Source organism: Crinia signifera, chromosome 8 (assembly GCF_055691185.1).
Source record: "Crinia signifera chromosome 8, ASM5569118v1, whole genome shotgun sequence".
Taxonomy (NCBI): Eukaryota; Metazoa; Chordata; class Amphibia; order Anura; family Myobatrachidae; genus Crinia; species Crinia signifera.
In genome coordinates this window covers 144,554,540-144,573,224 of record NC_139224.1, presented here as the reverse complement: position 1 = coordinate 144,573,224, position 18,685 = coordinate 144,554,540, and positions in this window count along the sequence as shown.

Below are 18,685 nucleotides of genomic sequence, written 5' to 3'. Positions count from 1 at the left end.
GCAGACGAGGGAAAGGGGAGCAGAGACGGGGGCAAAACTGAGCAGACGGGGAAAGGGGAGCAGAGACGGGGGAAAAACTGAGCAGACGGGGAAAGGGGAGCAGAGACGGGGGTAAAACTGAGCAGACGGGGAAAGGGGAGCAGAGACGGGGGGCAAAAAAGCAGATGGGGAAAGGGGAGCAGAGACGGGGGCAAAACTGAGCAGACGGGGGAAAGGGGAGCAGAGACGGGGGCAAAACTGAGCAGACGGGGGAAAGGGGAGCAGAGACGGGCGCAAAACTGAGCAAATGGGGGAAAGGCGGGCACCGGGCACATCTAACTACACCGGGGGTTACTGAGCGTGGTCTCCGAACCACCACGCTGTCACAGTCTGACTAGTACTCCCCACTATAGCATACCAAAGTACCAATTACTAGCTGTTTCTTCTTTTGTGCTCCATTCCACTCTTACTAATTGTTATTCCCAGAATTTGACTACCAATTACTGTTACTCCTGTATGCTAACACTTCTTAGATCCTCTTACCCATTATTACTACTGCTGTTACTCCTGTATGCTACCAGTGCACATACCCTCTTACCTATTATTATTACTACTGCTGTTACGCTACCAGTGCACATACCCTTTTACCCATTATTACTACTGCTGTTACTCCTGTATGTTACCAGTGCCCGCCGTTCCCGTGAGACCGCTGGGCATTCTCGTGAAAATGCCCTGATGGTGCAGGCGGCGGCCAGCTGACATCACCGGATCTCAGCCGCCCGCCCATTTCCTCCCGAGCGTCCACGCATATGTAAGGGACTTGAGAGTCACTTTTATATGTGTACACCTACGCCATCATTCTATGGTCGCCGACCATCGAATGATGTGGGTGGATCCCCCTAGGCTGCGAATGGATGTTACCGTGTAACATCCATTCGTAGGCCCTGCGAGGGAAACGCCATTGCGAATGGGTGGTGGCCCAGGCCGCCATTCGCAAGGCGGGGTTTGGTGGACTCTCAAGACTGCGAATTCGCAGCCTTGCGCGTCAACCAGAATAACCCCCAGAGATCAGTCTGTCAGGCGCAATCCCTGCAGCGGGTATATGGCTGGTGCTAAGGCCTTCTGCTACTGATGACTTCTATTGAATATGCAAGTATCATATTTACATCTCTTTCCGGAGACCCTCGTCAGTGATTGATACGTCTCCTAATGCCTCATATATTTATTCTATCCTTAATTCTCTTTCATCAGTGGTTTATGTAAAAAGAAACTTCAACGTTGTATTATCCATTGAATAATCATCACCTGTAAAACACAGTAGTATCTCTGAGTGTAATGCAATAATGTTTACACCACTTTCTAGATCTTTGAATAATGCGATTTGCCTGACGCTACTATAGTGTCTTCTATAAAGGCTGTGGGTGACATTCTATGCTTTGAGATAAATGCGCATGTTTTTTTAGTGCACCACATCGCCGCAAATCGCACTTTTTCAAATCGCACTTTTCAGTAATAATTTGCATATTTAATGTGATGCGTTTTGGAGGCTGAAAAGTGCGAAGAGGTGCGATTTGCGGCGAAGTGGTGCGATGTCTTTAGTCCTGAACATGTGCGATTTTCATGTCTGAAAATCGCACGTTTTCAGGAAAGCGCAAAGTAAAAAAAAAAAAACGAGCGCGGGGTCCCCTGCCAGAGCATAACCAGCCCCGGGCTCATTGAGCCGGTGCTGGTGACATAAAATCAGGGTCCCCGACAAATAGGGGTCCCCTTGATTTAATGAAACCAGCACCAGGCTCAAAGTCCGGCGCTGGTTCCCAAAATACGGGGGACAAAATGACTAGGGGTCCCCCATATTTTAAGAACCAGCACCGGACCCAACCAGCCAGCAGGGTAATGCCACAGCCGGGGGACACTTATTATATAAGGTCCCGCGGCCAAAGCATTAACCCCCTGGCTGGTCAGCATGGGCAGGGGTCCTGGAGAAGTGGGGACCCCCCCAATGAAGGGGTCCCCCCCTCCAGGACTTACCAGCCCATGCTGATAGTCCGGGGCTGTCCCCGATGCCCCTGGGCGGTGGGCATCGGGCTGATGGATTGTGTAAAAAAAAGAAGTAAAACTATTGTTTTCTACTGGCAAACTATGAGTCCCAGCAAGCCTACCCCGCATGCTGGGACTTGGAGAACCACAAGTCCCAGCATGCGGGGCATTAAAGGGCCCGCTGGCACTTGTAGTTCTACAGTACAAAAAATAGTTAAAGAAAACACACTGACACACTGAAAAATAAAAGTTTAATACACACATAACACACACACACACTGATACTTACCTACCTTGAGCCCGTAGGTCGGTCCCTGGATCCTGGGTCCGGGCTCCGGGGCTCCAGGGCAGAAGAGTCCGGTTCCGGGGCCTTGGTCCTGGTTCCGGGGCTGGTCCTGGGGTTCCGGGGCTCCTGGGCTGAAGAATCCGGGGTCCAGGATCCGAGGTAGTCCCCAGGGGTACCTAAGGAAGGAAATCCTACTCACCTGGTCCCCGGCGACGACCTCGGCATCCTCTCCGGCAGAAGCGCTGCTCCCATCTGGTACCTGGCTCGCAGGACTTTCACAGGCGCAGAGATGTTTCTTCCTCGGCGTCTCTAGTCAGAATGATTTCTGGCCAATCAGGAGCCGAGAAAGTCGCCTCCTGATTGGCCAGAAATCATTCTGAATACAGACTCCGAGAAAGAAACATCTCTGCGCATCTAGAGCAGAGATGTTTCTTCCTCGGCGTCTCTAGTCAGAATGATTTCTGGCCAATCAGGAGCCGAGAAAGTCGCCTCCTGATTGGCCAGAAATCATTCTGAATACAGACTCCGAGAAAGAAACATCTCTGCGCATCTAGAGCAGAGATGTTTCTTCCTCGGCGTCTCTAGTCAGAATGATTTCTGGCCAATCAGGAGGCGACTTTCTCGGCTCCTGATTGGCCAGAAATCATTCTGACTAGAGACGCCGAGGAAGAAACATCTCTGCGCCTGTGAAAGTCCTGCGAGCCAGGTACCAGATGGGAGCAGCGCTTCTGCCGGAGAGGATGCCGAGGTCGTCGCCGGGGACCAGGTGAGTAGGATTTCCTTCCTTAGGTACCCCTGGGGACTACCTCGGATCCTGGACCCCGGATTCTTCAGCCCAGGAGCCCCGGAACCCCAGGACCAGCCCCGGAACCAGGACCAAGGCCCCGGAACCGGACTCTTCTGCCCTGGAGCCCGGACCCAGGATCCAGGGACCGACCTACGGGCTCAAGGTAGGTAAGTATCAGTGTGTGTGTGTGTTATGTGTGTATTAAACTTTTATTTTTCAGTGTGTCAGTGTGTTTTCTTTAACTATTTTTTGTACTGTAGAACTACAAGTGCCAGCGGGCCCTTTAATGCCCCGCATGCTGGGACTTGTGGTTCTCCAAGTCCCAGCATGCGGGGTAGGCTTGCTGGGACTCATAGTTCGCCAGTAGAAAACAATAGTTTTACTTCTTTTTTTTACACAATCCATCAGCCCAATGCCCACCGCCCAGGGGCATCGGGGACAGCCCCGGACTATCAGCATGGGCTGGTAAGTCCTGGAGGGGGGGACCCCTTCATTGGGGGGGTCCCCACTTCCCCAGGACCCCTGCCCATGCTGACCAGCCAGGGGGTTAATGCTTTGGCCGCGGGACCTTATATAATAAGTGTCCCCCGGCTGTGGCATTACCCTGCTGGCTGGTTGGGTCCGGTGCTGGTTCTTAAAATACGGGGGACCCCTAGTCATTTTGTCCCCCGTATTTTGGGAACCAGCGCCGGACCTTGAGCCTGGTGCTGGTTTCATTAAATCAAGGGGACCCCTATTTGTCGGGGACCCTGATTTTATGTCACCAGCACCGGCTCAATGAGCCCGGGGCTGGTTATACTCTGGCGGGGGACCCCGCGCTCGTTTTTTTTTTTTAAACACCAGAACCCTGCACAGAACATTGCGATCTGTGCAGGGTTCTGGCTAATTCGCCAAACAGAACCTGGTCTGAAATAAGTGCGATAATTAGACACCTAAAAAGTGCGATTTGCAAATGCGCATTGCATTAAATAAGCGAGTTGTATACTGTTCTGTACGAAAACATCTGGATGCGATAAAAATGCGAATTAATCTCGCACTTTTGGTCAGCATGCATTAACGCACATAATATGTGATTTCTGTCCCTTAGCGCATCCTATTAAATATGCGATTTGAAGGAAAAATGCTATATCGCCATTTTTTTACTAATTAACCCAAAAAAACACAAATCGCAACCCATAGAATGTCACCCTTTATCTCCTCTCATTTAGGCTCATACCGGAGTGTAGAACAATGGAGGCGGCTGTGCCGTATGATATTTTGTAATTTAATAGTAGATCATTATTACTGAATCAGTATCAAGCTACTTGAGTCCTGTTTTGTTCTAAAAATTGTGAGCTCGCTCCCATTCGGTGCAAAATCAGGATCTGGCCGGGATTTCTTGATTGCCTTGTAAGAGAGATCCTGTAACAGATATTGTTGATTTTAGGTTGTTGCGTTGTAACCCGTTATCAAAGTCTGAATATCCTTATCTCGATGGAAGGGGTTGCGGTACCCTTGGCCACGTTCCATTGTCCTTACGGCAAGCAAAAGCCGCACAGCAGTAGTGCACTGTAACGGGCTGGCAGGGAGCTGGAACTTTGTTCTAACACAGATAAAAGCAGAATGATGCCCCTTTCAGACCGCACTTACTAACCGGTATGATGCCTTTTTTTTACTGTTTCAAAATGGTAATGTGTGCGGTCTGAAAGGTGCAGAGTGATTTTACCTTTTCCCCAAAAAAAATGTTTTTTGGAAACGGTAAATATGGAGGGTCCTACCCGTTTCAGACCCGACATAAGCGCTTCCAACAACAGACAACTCACTGAGGCAAAATCTGCCCTTAATGCAATTCTCTCAGAGAAAAGTCACTCCGCTGGATGAATCAGCGTTTCTATGAGAAAAGTAATAAAGCTGACGCCCTACTAGCCAACCAACTAAAAGCCTGTAAAGCCATCCCTTCCCTTAAAAATTCTTCAGGCGCTACATGCTACCACCCCACCGACATCAACTCTATATTTAAATTATATAACTCTCCTACACCCCCCCCTCCTCCCCCACGTCGACAACCTCCTCTGAATATCTGACCTCTTGTCCTCTCCCCGAGATCAACCCTAACACCTCTGCTACACTATGTCGCCCCATTTCTCCGGACGAGATCACGACTGCCCTTAAATCCCAAAAACCCTCCAAAGCACCAGGCCCCGACGGATTCACCTTTTTCATACTACAAAACCTTCCAACAGACCCTCATCCCTCACCTCTCCTCCACCTTAAATCGTATTCTTAATGGTGAATACTTCCATCCAGACACTACAAGAGCCGTGATAACTGTCATACCAAAACCTGGCAAAGACCCCCAGTTGGTCTCAAACTACCGCCCAATCTCACTACTCAATACAGATCTGAAACTCTTCGCCAAAATACTCGCTAACAGACTCAATCCCATTCTCCCATCCCTTATTCACCCCGATCAAGTAGGCTTTTTCCCAACAAGGCAAGCTCTGGACAACACTAGAAGAACCATAAACCTGATCCACCATGCAAACACTTTAAAGCTCCCCTCCTTACTACTAGCCTTAGATGCAGAAAAGGCCTTTTGACCGGGTTTCCTGGTCTTTTCTGACCCACACCCTTCTTAGGTTCGGCTTTCAGGGACAATTCCTTCAGGCCATTCAAGCCCTGTATCACAATCCTTCCACATCAGTCTCTGCAGGAGGCTTAACCTCAGACTCATTCAGTATTTCCAATGGGACCAGACAGTGTTGCCCATTATCCCCACTTATTTTTGCGTTAATCATAGAACCCCTAGCCAGCCGAATTAGATCCAATCCTGACATCTCAGGTATCTCGGTAGGCAACTCCAATTATAAATTCTCCCTTTTCGTCGATGACGTCCTCCTTACCCTAACCCATTGGTCTTCAACCTATGGCCCTCCAGATGTTGTGAAACTACATGTTCCAACATGCATTGCCACATTTTTTCCTATAAGAGCATGCCAAAACTGTCAGGGCATGCTGGGAAATGTAGTTCCACAACATCTGGAGGGCCACAGGTTGAAGACCTGTGCCCTAACCAATCCCTCTATATCTCTCCCCAACCTTTTCCAAGAACTATCCCTCTACGGCCATTTCTCGGGTTATAAAATCAACCACGACAAGTCTGAAGCACTTCCCATTCACATCCCTAAACCCTCTTGATCTCCTTCAATCTAACTTCACTTTTACCTGGCGTAGAGACTCTATAAAATATCTGGGCATCCACTTGACGAAGATCTATGCTAGCCTATATAAATTTAATTACCATACCCTCTTCCGGGCTATCACACAAGACCTTACCCTTCGGAGTAAACTTTTTATATCCTGGACAGGCTGCATAAATGTCCTCAAAATGTCTGTGCTCCCAAAACTTCTCTATCTTTTTCAAACTCTCCCCATCGCTGTCCCCAAAAGAATTCTTGCCACCCTCCAAACCTCTTATTGTAAATTTATTTGGAACCACAAAAAACGAAATATCCTCTCTAAGACCTCAACCTCAGGGGGCCTGGGCCTCCCCCTTCTCTCTAAATACTACCACGCGTCTAGACTCAGTCAATTAGTTGCCTGGCACTCCCCCCGCGATGTGAAAAGATGGGTCAACCTGGAATCTGATCTGGCAAAGATGCTTTCCGTCTCCTACCTACCCTGGATCCCGCGACAACATAGACCTGCTACAGTTCTAGCTATACCCACAATCTCCTTCACTCTCTCGGTCTGGGACTCGCTCGCCTCCAAGCTCTCACTTTCCACATACCCCTCCCCCCTGACACCTCTCTGGCAACACCCATCTTTCCCCCCCGGCCAATCCCTACACATGGTCTCTACATTGTCCTCAGCAGGTATAACACGCTTTAGGCATATTCACGACAAGAACGCTCTGCTCTCCTTCGCCGATCTCCAGGAAAAACACCACCTCCCTCACTCCCTCTTCTATCAGTTCCTCCAAATCCGGAGCTTTATCTCCTCCTCACTGTCTAGGACGGGGCCCCTCAGAAACCCTACACCCATAGAAAGTATTTGCGCCCAAAGACCTATGGATAAAGGTATAATATCACACCTATATCACCTCGTCCTCACGCCGGATAGCCCCCCTCTAGAAACCCATGAAACAGCCTGGGAAGCGGACCTGGGGACTTCTCTAGGAGAAGACTCTTGGATAGAGATCCGACTAGCTATCTCTAAGTGCTCCATCAGCGTAGCTATTAAAGAAACCTCATATAAAGTTTACACCCGGTGGTACTTGGTCCCAACACGCCTCCATGCTATTTATCCGTCTGTCCCCAGCACATGTTGGCGACATTGCGGCTTCGAAGGAACTTTTTTCCATATCTGATGGACCTGCCCACGTATTAGACCCTTTTGGAACATGGTCCAATCCGTCATAAACTCAACTATACCAGGCTGCCCCCCATTAACACCCACCACAATGCTGCTGTGTGCCCCGGTCGACCAGCTACCTACCTCCTCTAATAAACTGATTCTCCACATCACCTGCGCCACCAAACTACAGATTGCTAAGGCTTGGAAAAACCCCACTCCCCCATCACACCAAGAACTACTAAATTGGATTTGGTTTGTCTCCAAAATGGAATATATAACCAGCCTCCAAAATAACACAGTGGAGAAGTTCCATAAAATTTGGGAACCCTGGTACTCATCAAGGAACCTCCCCCTCCCGGGACTTGTTTAACCCCACTTGCATTCGTACCTTCCCCTCAATGTCTGACCCACTTCTTTAGGGTCTCCCTTCACCTCCCATAACACCACTCTACACTTACTCACCCCTACCTTCAAACTACACTTTATTCTTTCACTCCTCTCAACACCTTCCCCTCACGTCTCTTTTACACACTCTGCCCTCCCCCACCTCCACCACACACCTCTCTATCTCATGCTCCTCCATGCTACCCCACTCCCCTTCCACTTACCCACCACAACCATTCTCTTTTCACCCCTCCCCTCTTGCTCCCCCCCCCCCTCTTTTTGTTGGACTCTGTTGATTTCAGTACATCTACCCCATGGACCCCAATCGACAACTGACCTGTTGCATTACCCCCTATTATTCACCAGGTCCTTCGCTAACTCTGTAATCGATGTACTTGTTTATGTTATGCTTTTCAATTTTCAATAAAATATTTGAACAATAAAAAAGTCAAGAAAAACTTTCCAGTTGTATCCTCCAATTATTTGAACCCCTGGGGCAGGCATGGCCAAACTTTGGCCCTCCAGCTGTTGTGAAACTACAAGTCCCAACATGCCTTGTCACAATTTTGCTATTAGGGAATGCTAAAACTATGGCAAGGCATGCTGGGATATATAGTCTCACAACAGCTGAAGGGTCACAGTTTGGCAATGCCTGACCTAGAAGTTCCCTAGCCAACATATAAGACTGCTTACGTGATAACATGCTAGCATTGAGTTGTAAAAGAACTAAAAATAAACCTGGCATTACACTACTGTCGGCACTGTGAGAGAACAATTGGTCTTTGAACAACACTGTACAACATGTTGAGGCTTTATAAAGACTACTACTAAGAATAATCATTGACTTACTCCGTGCATTATGAAATGGGGACTGTTGTTCCAGTGTTACACCCTATTGATTCCAGTGTCTGTACACAACATGCAGCGATTTCACAATGACCAGTGTCCTGCCCAGAAAATCTTGGCATTCTAAAGCAGCACCCATTAGCTACTGGCCAAAGCCTGGAGAGTTTCCTAATGAGTCAAACATTAATTATTTTAGTCGCAGCTAATTATTCAGTTTAGAGTAGAAGTAAGAAACATGTATATTACCAGTCACTTTCTACAGTTACCAGCATAACCCACATACACTAAAGGCCCTCATATGCTACAGTGAGGTATTGCATGTGATCCTCGCATCTGGTACCCCTCTAACTCCCCCGGCAGCTCCCAAATGGGAGGAGTGCATATGATACACCATCAGGGCACCAATAGGGGGGTGCTGCGGGAATAGCTGTCCAGGGCACTGGCCTCTGGAAGGGTCCGGGCAGCTCATTTTGCTGAGGAAGGCGGATGTGTATATTCCGGGGAACGCGTTGAGCTTATCCAATCTGTTGTGACCTGTCCATCATCCCTCTGAAGTCCCTCGCAATATCTGGATACCAATTATTTTTGAGTTATCTGCATTATCACTAATTATTCCAGGAAAAAGGAAGATCGTCAAATGGGAAGCTTGAGCCCTTGAAAATATAGGGCAACCCAGGACTCCTGAGTCCCTCATTTCTGGACAATAACCTACCAGAAGAAATCGGATGGTAATATACTCAGTATATCTGTCAGCCTTGTTTATCGACCAAAATCACGCAAAAAGTATCCCTGTGATAATATTTTGAAGTGCACATTGACTTTGTAAATGTCTAACGCTTCATTAATTTATATTTTTATTTTTTACTTATAATAAAATTGTGAATAACTGTTTATAGAGAACCGTGTTGTCCAATTATTGGGACAGCCAGCGCTGGCACTCATCTTTCTAACTTATGAAGTGATGTCATCTCCAATAACCAGGGGCTTAACTAAATATCCATAGGTCCCAGAGCAAAATTTTTTAAGGGCCCCCTATTTAGCAGCTGAAGATGACGACAAATGTATGTAAAACATAGTACTTATACAGTATAGATGGGCCCCATTCAGCTCTGGGCACCATAGCAGCTGCACCCCTTGCACCTATGGTAGTTACACCCTTGCCAATAACCTCATATCATGGTTGCCTACCTGACCCTCTCCTTCAGGGAGAAAATGCTCTGTTCCTTTGCTTCTCTGGTAAGGTATGATTGCCATCACCTGTGGGGAGCTATGTAATTGATAAGAAAGGTGTCATCACAGGTGATGACAATCATACATTCCAGGAACAGAGCATTTTCTCCCTCATGGAGAGGGTCAGGTAGGCAACCATGCTTCAAATGCATGTTGGCTGATGAGGACCCAATGCAGGAAGCAACACAGGGCCTTATTCTAGTTCACTCTTTCTGACAAAATCCTTCTTAGATGGACAAAACCATGTGCACTGCAGGTGGGGCAGATGTTACTTGTGCAGAAAGAATTAGATTTGGGTGGGGTTTTAGTTCAAAGTGAGATCTATATTGCAGTGCAAAAATAAAGCAGCCAGTATTTACCCTGCACAGAAACAAAATAACTCACCCAAATCTAATTCTCTGCACATTTTACATCTGCCCACCTGCAGTGCACATGGTTTTGTCCATCTAAAGCCCTGTACACACGGGGGAGATATATTGCCCAGTGTCTCCTTTTCATCAGTGACCAGAGATGGTCGCTGATGAAAGGGAACCTCTGCCGGCGGTGCCGCAGAGGTAGCAAGCTCCTGCGACCAGCAAATACAATGCGTCTGAAAACGGGATTTATCGCCGGGGCACCCTTCCATCACTGGCAATATGGTCGCCTGCGACCATATTCCCAGCGATTATAGCCCCTATCGCCCCCATGTGTACACAGCTTAAGATTAATTTTGTCAGAAAGAGTGAACTAGAATAAGGCCCACAGTCTCTCTGCTTTTAGTGCTTTGCAAGTATGGGAGGCCATATCCTGGCAAGAGGTTGTTAGTAAATTCAAAATATACATTTCCACTTTCTTTGTGAATTTGCAAATTATTGTCCAAAAATATTTGTATAAACTTTGCATTGTGATGTACCCCATAGCTACTGTTAACTGTAGTACTAAAGCAATACATTTTCAATTTTGTAGTCTGTTTATCTTTTTTTAGCACCCATACACTAGTATGCTCCACAACTTTTATCCCTGGTGTCCTTCGACAGCTCTCTGGTCTTGGCCATGGTGGAGAGGTTGCAGTCTGACTGTTTGAGTTGTGGACAGGTGTCTTTTATACAGATAACCAGTTCAAACAGGTGCCATTAATACAGGTAATAAGTGGAGGCTAGAAGAGCTTCTTAAAGAAGAAGTAACAGGTATGTGAGAGCCAGAAACCTTGCTGGTTGGTAGGTGTCCAAATATTTATTTTCCGCAAGAATATACAAATAAATTGTTTAAAAATCATACAATGTGATTTCCTGTTTGTTTTTTTCCACATTCTGGGGGATATTTACTAAGATGTGCATTCTACTTCACATGTGATGTTTCTATGGGCAACCAATCAGAATCTACTACTTATTTATTTAGCACCCTCGAGAACAGGGATGGGTAACCTTTGGCCCTCCAACTGTTGCTGAACTACACGTCCCAGCATGCACTTCTACAGTTTTGCTATTTGGCCATGCTAAAGCTGTAGCAAAGCATTCTGGAATGTGTAGTTCAACAACAGCTGGAGGGTCGAAGGCTCCCCATCCCTGCACTAGAAGATAGTAGACAGGATCAGATTGGTTTGTCCAAAGCAACATCGGGGGCCAAATGTGATAGGGTGAGAGTTTCAGAAAGTGAGAGATTTTGGGAGAGTTTCCCTTTTTTTTTTAAAGCAGCAATCCATTACACAGCAAAATCAACCTGGTTTTGCAGTGTAATTGATTGCTGCTTTAAAAAAAAAAGGGAAACTCTCCCAAAATCTCTCACTTTCTGAAACTCTCACCCTATTACATTTGGCCCCACATGTGAAGTAGAATTCACATATTAGTAAATTCACCCAGATCCCATTTTAAAACAGGGTTGCCGACCCTCCCGGAATTTCCGGGAGTCTCCCGAAAATTGGGCACCCCCTCCCGGCCCCCGGAAGGGTGGGCAACCCTCCCGGATTCAGGCGGGACCCCCGCTGACCCCCGGATCGCTGCATTAAAATGCTGCAATCCTCGGATCTCAGAGGAGGGGGCGGAGCACAATCGCGTCATTTTAGCCCAGCCCCCTCCACGGAGATCATTGAACTAGCTGCTTTAACAGCATGGGGGCGGGGCTTAGTGATGTCACTCGAAAGCCCCGCCCCCTGAGCGGCTGCTGAAACTCTCCTCTCCGGGCTTCTCCCGGAGAGGAGAATCTTAAAGTCGGCAACCCTGTTTTAAAACTAGTATAATTTAGCCAGGTTGAGGGCAGGATCCTCCAACATCCGCTGCCCCAATTTGCCGGCATTCACCGGCTACCTCAACCATAATAATCGCATATGCACTAACATTTTTTGATTATAAAAACAAAGGATAAGAGCTGTCCTTTGCAATTTGGCGCCGTCCCTGGACTTCCTAGTCTGACACCCAGGCGTCCCTCTGAGCATGTGCAAAGTGATGTTGCCGGCCGCTGGGCATGCTGGGAGGGATCCATGATGGATACCACTGACAGTGCTGCGGGGAGAAGCCCATAGGTTTCTGTAGGGGGCCTCCGTGGAGGTGCCCCGGCGGAGTGGATTTAGTGCATATATGAAAATGCGGTAAAAACCCAGATAATAGAGTTTTACCGTATTTTTCACGTTAGTGCATCCCACCCTGAATCCTTTTAGTAATCCAGCTTTTAATCTTAAAGTTCTAGTAATTGCTGATATGTTGCTTATATATTCTGCTGGACAGTTGGGTATTTGCTTACATTTTTACTATTGTGATACTCCTGGCTAAATACGAGTCAATGGTCATTGTAATCTGGGAGGCTGCCACAAGGTGGTGCTGCAGGGCACCAAAAAGAGACAAGCCATCAAAAAGAAAGTGATTCATGAGCTAAAAAGGAACTGTGCAGATGAAAGGCCCGTACACACGCTTCGATTTGCTTTTCATTCGATGTTCCTATTCGATTTGGCATTAGATCTCTACTTTTGCATTAGATATCGAATCCGATATTGAATTCGATTTATATTCATGGTACATTGTACACATTCAATTTACTAGATCGAATTCGACATTTCCTTGGCTGCACAGTAGATTTTTCTGTTCGATTTTGTGAAAACGGGAACGCGCATTGAATCAAATGCAGATCGAAAGTGACACAAAAACCATTAGATTTCGTTTAGGATTCGATTTCATTCTGCTTCTATAAGCAAAATCAAATCAAAAATTGGGAAAAATCAATTTAGAGATGGAGGGAAGCCGAGCTGGAGAACATGGTCAGGGTCCATAACACCCCCACCAGCCTTCCACACTCACTCGCATGTGTCTTTAAAAGTAAGCAATCCAGAGAGGCCGATGACACAATTTGCACTGAGTCAAATCTTCATAGTTCCATTTCCCCAATTTACAATGACAGTTACCTGTTCACTGAATAGTAGGGGGCAGAGCCATGATGAAGCAATCACGTATCCACACCCCCGCTTCAACTGCCACGAGGCCACGCCCCCTGTTGTACCTAGAAGAGGGCAGATGGACAGTCAGTAAGTATGTGTAGTGTGTGGCTGCAAAGAATTGGATGTGTGTCTGCTCAATTGCAATGCTGATTATTCACAAATTACTAGTAGCTTCATATAATTCGAAAGCTCATAGTTATCCCGCAGTGAGTAGGATGTTTGACTGGAATGCACAGGTTATAAGTTTGAATCCTAGGTGTGGCGGCATATTATAATGTGTCATTAAATAAAGGTATAAAAGAGGATCTGTGTCCAAATCAATTTTCTAGCATTGTTCTAAAAACAATGTGTGTTTGTGCATGTGTATATATTCCGTAAATAATGATGCCCCTTCCTCACAAGGCCCTATTTGTAAAACTAGGGGGCACAAATTATTTTTCTGGCACAGGTACCAAAAACTCTATGGGCCTTATTTTGGTTCATTCTTTCTGACAAAATCCTTCTTAGATGGACAAAACCATGTGCATAGGCGTGCGCAGCACATTTTATTAGGGGGTGCACTGTCAAAGTGGTGTACCTAGCACCACATATTGGGCATGTCTAACACCGCCATTGGGTCTGTCTAACACCGCCAATCAGGCGTGCACTCACTACAATATAAAACGTCTCTCAGCCACACCATTATATCCTGCCTATATCAGTTTTAATCTTCTAATTACTCTGTGTAACAGTACATGCAAATAAAGTCAAAATCATATCTGGATGACACAGATATGTAGTGATATGACAATGGTGTAATACAATTAATAATGCAAAACACACATAATTGATTGATGGGCGCTTATTTCAATGGAATACAGGTCTAAAAAGTAAAGTCTTTGGTAAAAGGTATTGCTGGTATTACTAGCAGCAATAAGTGTGGGGGTGGGGGCACAGCATTAGGGGGTGCCTGTGCACCCTTACCACTCAATGTGCGCACGCCTATGACTATGTGCACTGCAGGGGGGGGCAGATGTAACATGTGCAGATGTAACATGTGCAGAGAGAATTAGATTTGGGTGAGTAATTTTGTTTCTGTGTAGGGAAAATACTGACTGCTTTAATTTTACACTGCAATATAGATCTCACTTTGAAGTAAAACCCCACCCAAATCTAATTCTCTCTGCACATGTTACATCTGCCCCACCTGCAATGCACATGGTTTTGCCCATCTAAGAAGGATTTTGTCAGAAAGAATGAACCAAAATAAGGCCTATGTGTAATGTCTATATGTATCCATCACTCAGAAAAAGGTTAATGAGACATTGATAGGGAGGAAAACTTCCAGATTCAAGTTATGAGTTAAGAACTGCCTGGAACGGTCCCAGGAAATCAGATACCCCTTAATGCTCCAATGGCTGTTGGCCCTCATAGGATCCCATTAATCATGTTCCTTATCCGTGTTCATAAGACGCCTATGCTGTTGTTATGTTAGCAGAACCTGCAGCAGAACAGAGTCAACAAAATATAGTGTAATTGATAGCAGAAGTCAGAGCGTTGGAAACCTGTGTGTAAACACTGCACTTATACAGGAGGAGTCCGCTGCACAGTGCACAGCCTCAACAGGAGGCAGCTCCACAGACTGAGGATCTCATGGTGCAAAAGCTCTCTGAGGGGAACAAGTGGAAGAATCGGGCAATACTCAGCGGTAAGAGACATTTAACAAGACATTTACCAATATCCAGGAACACTTTGCTGCTGGGCCGATGAGTGCGCAGTATATGTTGTGTGCAGGTATGGGACCCAGGCTGAATCACCTAAACAGGCAAATTAGGCACATGCCAAGGGACAGACTGTTCAAGGGGTGCAACTGGTCAATAGTTGACTTTTGGGGGGTTATTCTGGTCCGTTCGCAAGGACCGTATGTTCGCACAGGGACCGGTGTTTTGCGTATGCACATGCGCAGCCGCATTTCTGCGGATGTGCATATGCCGGGAGTGTGCGGCTACAGCGAACAGACTATTTGTTGGGTACACGCACCCAAGGCTGCAGCCAGGGTGGGGGGGGGGTGCGGTTAGTCGCACCCATGGGAACGCCCAATGTTTCATGGGCATTCCCATGGAAATCACCCGGTGACGTGGGCGCCGGGGGTGGGCAGCTGGCATCCCCGGATGTCGGCAGTGATTGAAACTACATCTCTTACTCTCTCACCCATGCACAAACACAGAGGCAATCACAAGGTAGCAGACTAGCTTTCAAAGCATTTGCTTCAAGTGGTCTTACCAGTATCTATCTATCAAATACAGGGGCTGCTCCTGGTAATTAGGTGCAGTTGTCAGAAATACTTGTAAATTCCTAAATATACTACCCATAATTAAGGGGTCGCTACTGCACAAGGTTAGTGATATCACATGCGGCCAAAACTATCATAGATCTTTGATCATAAGAAGAGTGTAGCAGCTATATAGAGAGTTGCTCTGACTACACTCCCAGAACGGGCTGCTCCCACCCTATGGAATGCCCTTCCACCCACAATAATACTCTCCGCTAGCCTCCAAACTTTCAAGCGTTCCCTGAAAACTCACCTCTTCAGGCAAGCCTATCATATTTAAGTTCTACACGCATAACCCTCTGAGGCACTTATGTATTATATAGCTTCCCTTCTGGACTTGTAACTTGGTGTGACTGCTATGCTATTACTGGTGCCTGTCCTTGTGTTTCCCTCCTATATCCCTATAGATTGTAAGCTGGCAGCAGGGCCCTCCACCCTCCAAGTCTGTCTGTTGTTACCCAGTTTGTTTTATCACTGTCTACTATTGTAAAGCGCAACGGAATCTGCTGCGCTATATAAGAAACTGTAACGGAATCTGCTGCGCTATATAAGAAACTGTAACGGAATCTGCTGCACTATATAAGACACTGTAACGGAATGTGCTGCACTATATAAGAAACTGTAAATAAATAAATAAGTACCAGGTCATGTTACTTACATGCGGTTTGCCTGCTTATATGGCATTGTGATGACAAACAGAGTGTACAGTACCCTTTGTTACTGTACACTGTTCTGTTATACATTGCTTTGTGCTACTGTATTGTTACTGATCACCGGTGTTTCCTTTACATTATGTTACTATGGGCGGTATTCAATGAGGCTGATTCGCCAGGTTTTTATGGCGATTTTGTGCTGTAAGGCGAATTTCTGACTAAAACGGTGAATCACCCTATTCAATGACCAGATGGCGAATACATTTCAAGGTTTTTTTCGCCATGATTCACCGAGTAGCAATCGCTATCTTTTTATGGTGAAGTGGAAGGTAAACTTTTAAAATAAAGTGTTTTGTTTTTTACAATTGGTGTCAAAAAATCTGGAATTTTATTCTGAGGAGGGGCATGCTATTTTTATTCATGTGCTGTAAGCACATGAATATATATTTAATTTTTAAAAAAAATAATATATATATATATATATATATATATATATATATATATATATATATATATATATATATATATATATATATTTTACACAGACCAGCCAGCAGGGGGCCGGAGCCGAGCCGCTCATTAGATATTCATATATTCACTTCACCCAATCATTACATATGCATGATCGGGTGTAGTGAATATACCCGGTCCCCTGCTGGTACCCCCGGGGGGCAGCCTGTGCTGCCTGGCACCCGGGGAGCCCACCTCCCCCCCACAAACGTTCTGGGGCAGGCAGGGAGACTTCCATCTCCCTGCCTGCCACCGTCCTCAGGCTCCCTCCAGGAGCTCAAATTCGCCAGCCAGGGGCAGCGAGCCCCTGACTCGTTGAATACCGGAACCGGCGAGGCTCCGGAACGCAGCGAGCAGTGGCGAATGTGCAGCGAATCCTAAACAGGATTCGCTGCACGTCGCCGGTATTCACATTGAATACCGCCCTATGTAATGCTCTGTCATTGTGGTGCCCTATGGTACTGCCATATTCTGATGCATACAAGCATGACATAGGACGCTGCTCATACATCACCTGACAAGTATATAAATCATAGTTACCTACCCTCCTGCAGTCTGCAGGAGACTCCCTGAAATAGCAGCAATCTCCCCCTTTCCCGCATTAGTCTAACAATCGCCCTCATTTCACCTTCCCTACATTACACTGTTACATTTCTTAGGAAAAAAGGAATGAGAGATTGATACATTTACATCTGCACAATCTCCCATCACTTTAGCAAGTATAGTAGCTCTTACTAACTGCTTTGGGGCTCATCTACATTTGTATACAAGTAATTTTAAAAGATACCTCTCAGATGTAGCAGTACACATCCATGCTTCTAGGTGCAACATGCACAATCTTTCCATAAATGGAACTAGACACGCCCTTTGGGTGGAGCATGACACGCCCCCTCAATGGGGCGCTGCACAAATTTCTACTACCAACTATAATCTCCCTGAAACTAGTTTTCAAAAGTAGGCAAGTATTATATAAACCAAGGAAATAACGTTGCTCAGCCATATATAACTATATTATAATTCTGGTACTTTTTCTATAGACATAGGAACCTATGCTCATAATGTAAACTGACTGTTGGGTATGATCAGGGATTAAAGTGAGGGGAACTGGGTGGAACGGAGTTCCATCACCTCTAATGGTAGGGGGAACTGAGTTCCACCTCTACCACAGTCCCAAACAGTAATTCCAACAGAAAAGCCTGTCCCAGCAGCTTCTTCTTCTGGCATGGCGTATGTGATGTCATACCATCACTGCCGTTGAAGTGAAGAAGGGCCACTAAGTGGAACAGGCTCTGTGCATGCTGAAGACAGGTGAGAGGGGCTGGAGGGACACAGGGAATGGAGCTGCTGAGGGACATGGACAGAGAACTGCTGGATTGATGCTGAGACAGATGTGTATAAGCAACACAACTGTGAACATTATGTGTATAATGGGTAATACTGTGTGACTTAATATGAATCAAGGGCAATACATGCAGTGTAATGTGTAGATGATTATGCTACTGTATGTTGTCATTTTAATTAAACTTACTATTGTGTTACCACACCCCTTCCTTGTGGGACTATTATCCCTTTATGGGAGGTAGGGCACAACACAAATTCCTTGGCACTGGTCCAGTCTCTGACTAATGTACGAGGAGGGGGGGGGGGGGGGGGGTGTTAGGGGAAAGGAGTTCCACCTCTCCAGGACCACTTTAGGCCCTTTGTATGATTGTAGTATGTCTATTACATGCTATACAGACTTATGGTGCTACATTACCCAACATAACATGACCACTGAGCATGATTAGAAAAAATAAAATACCCAACACCACAATAGTCCAGTAAAAGACATGCATCCTACATCATAATAGCAATGCAGAGATCTCACTTTCATATATGTGCATAAGTATGGGAAGACACCAGCCACTGAAAGGCATCTCTGCTG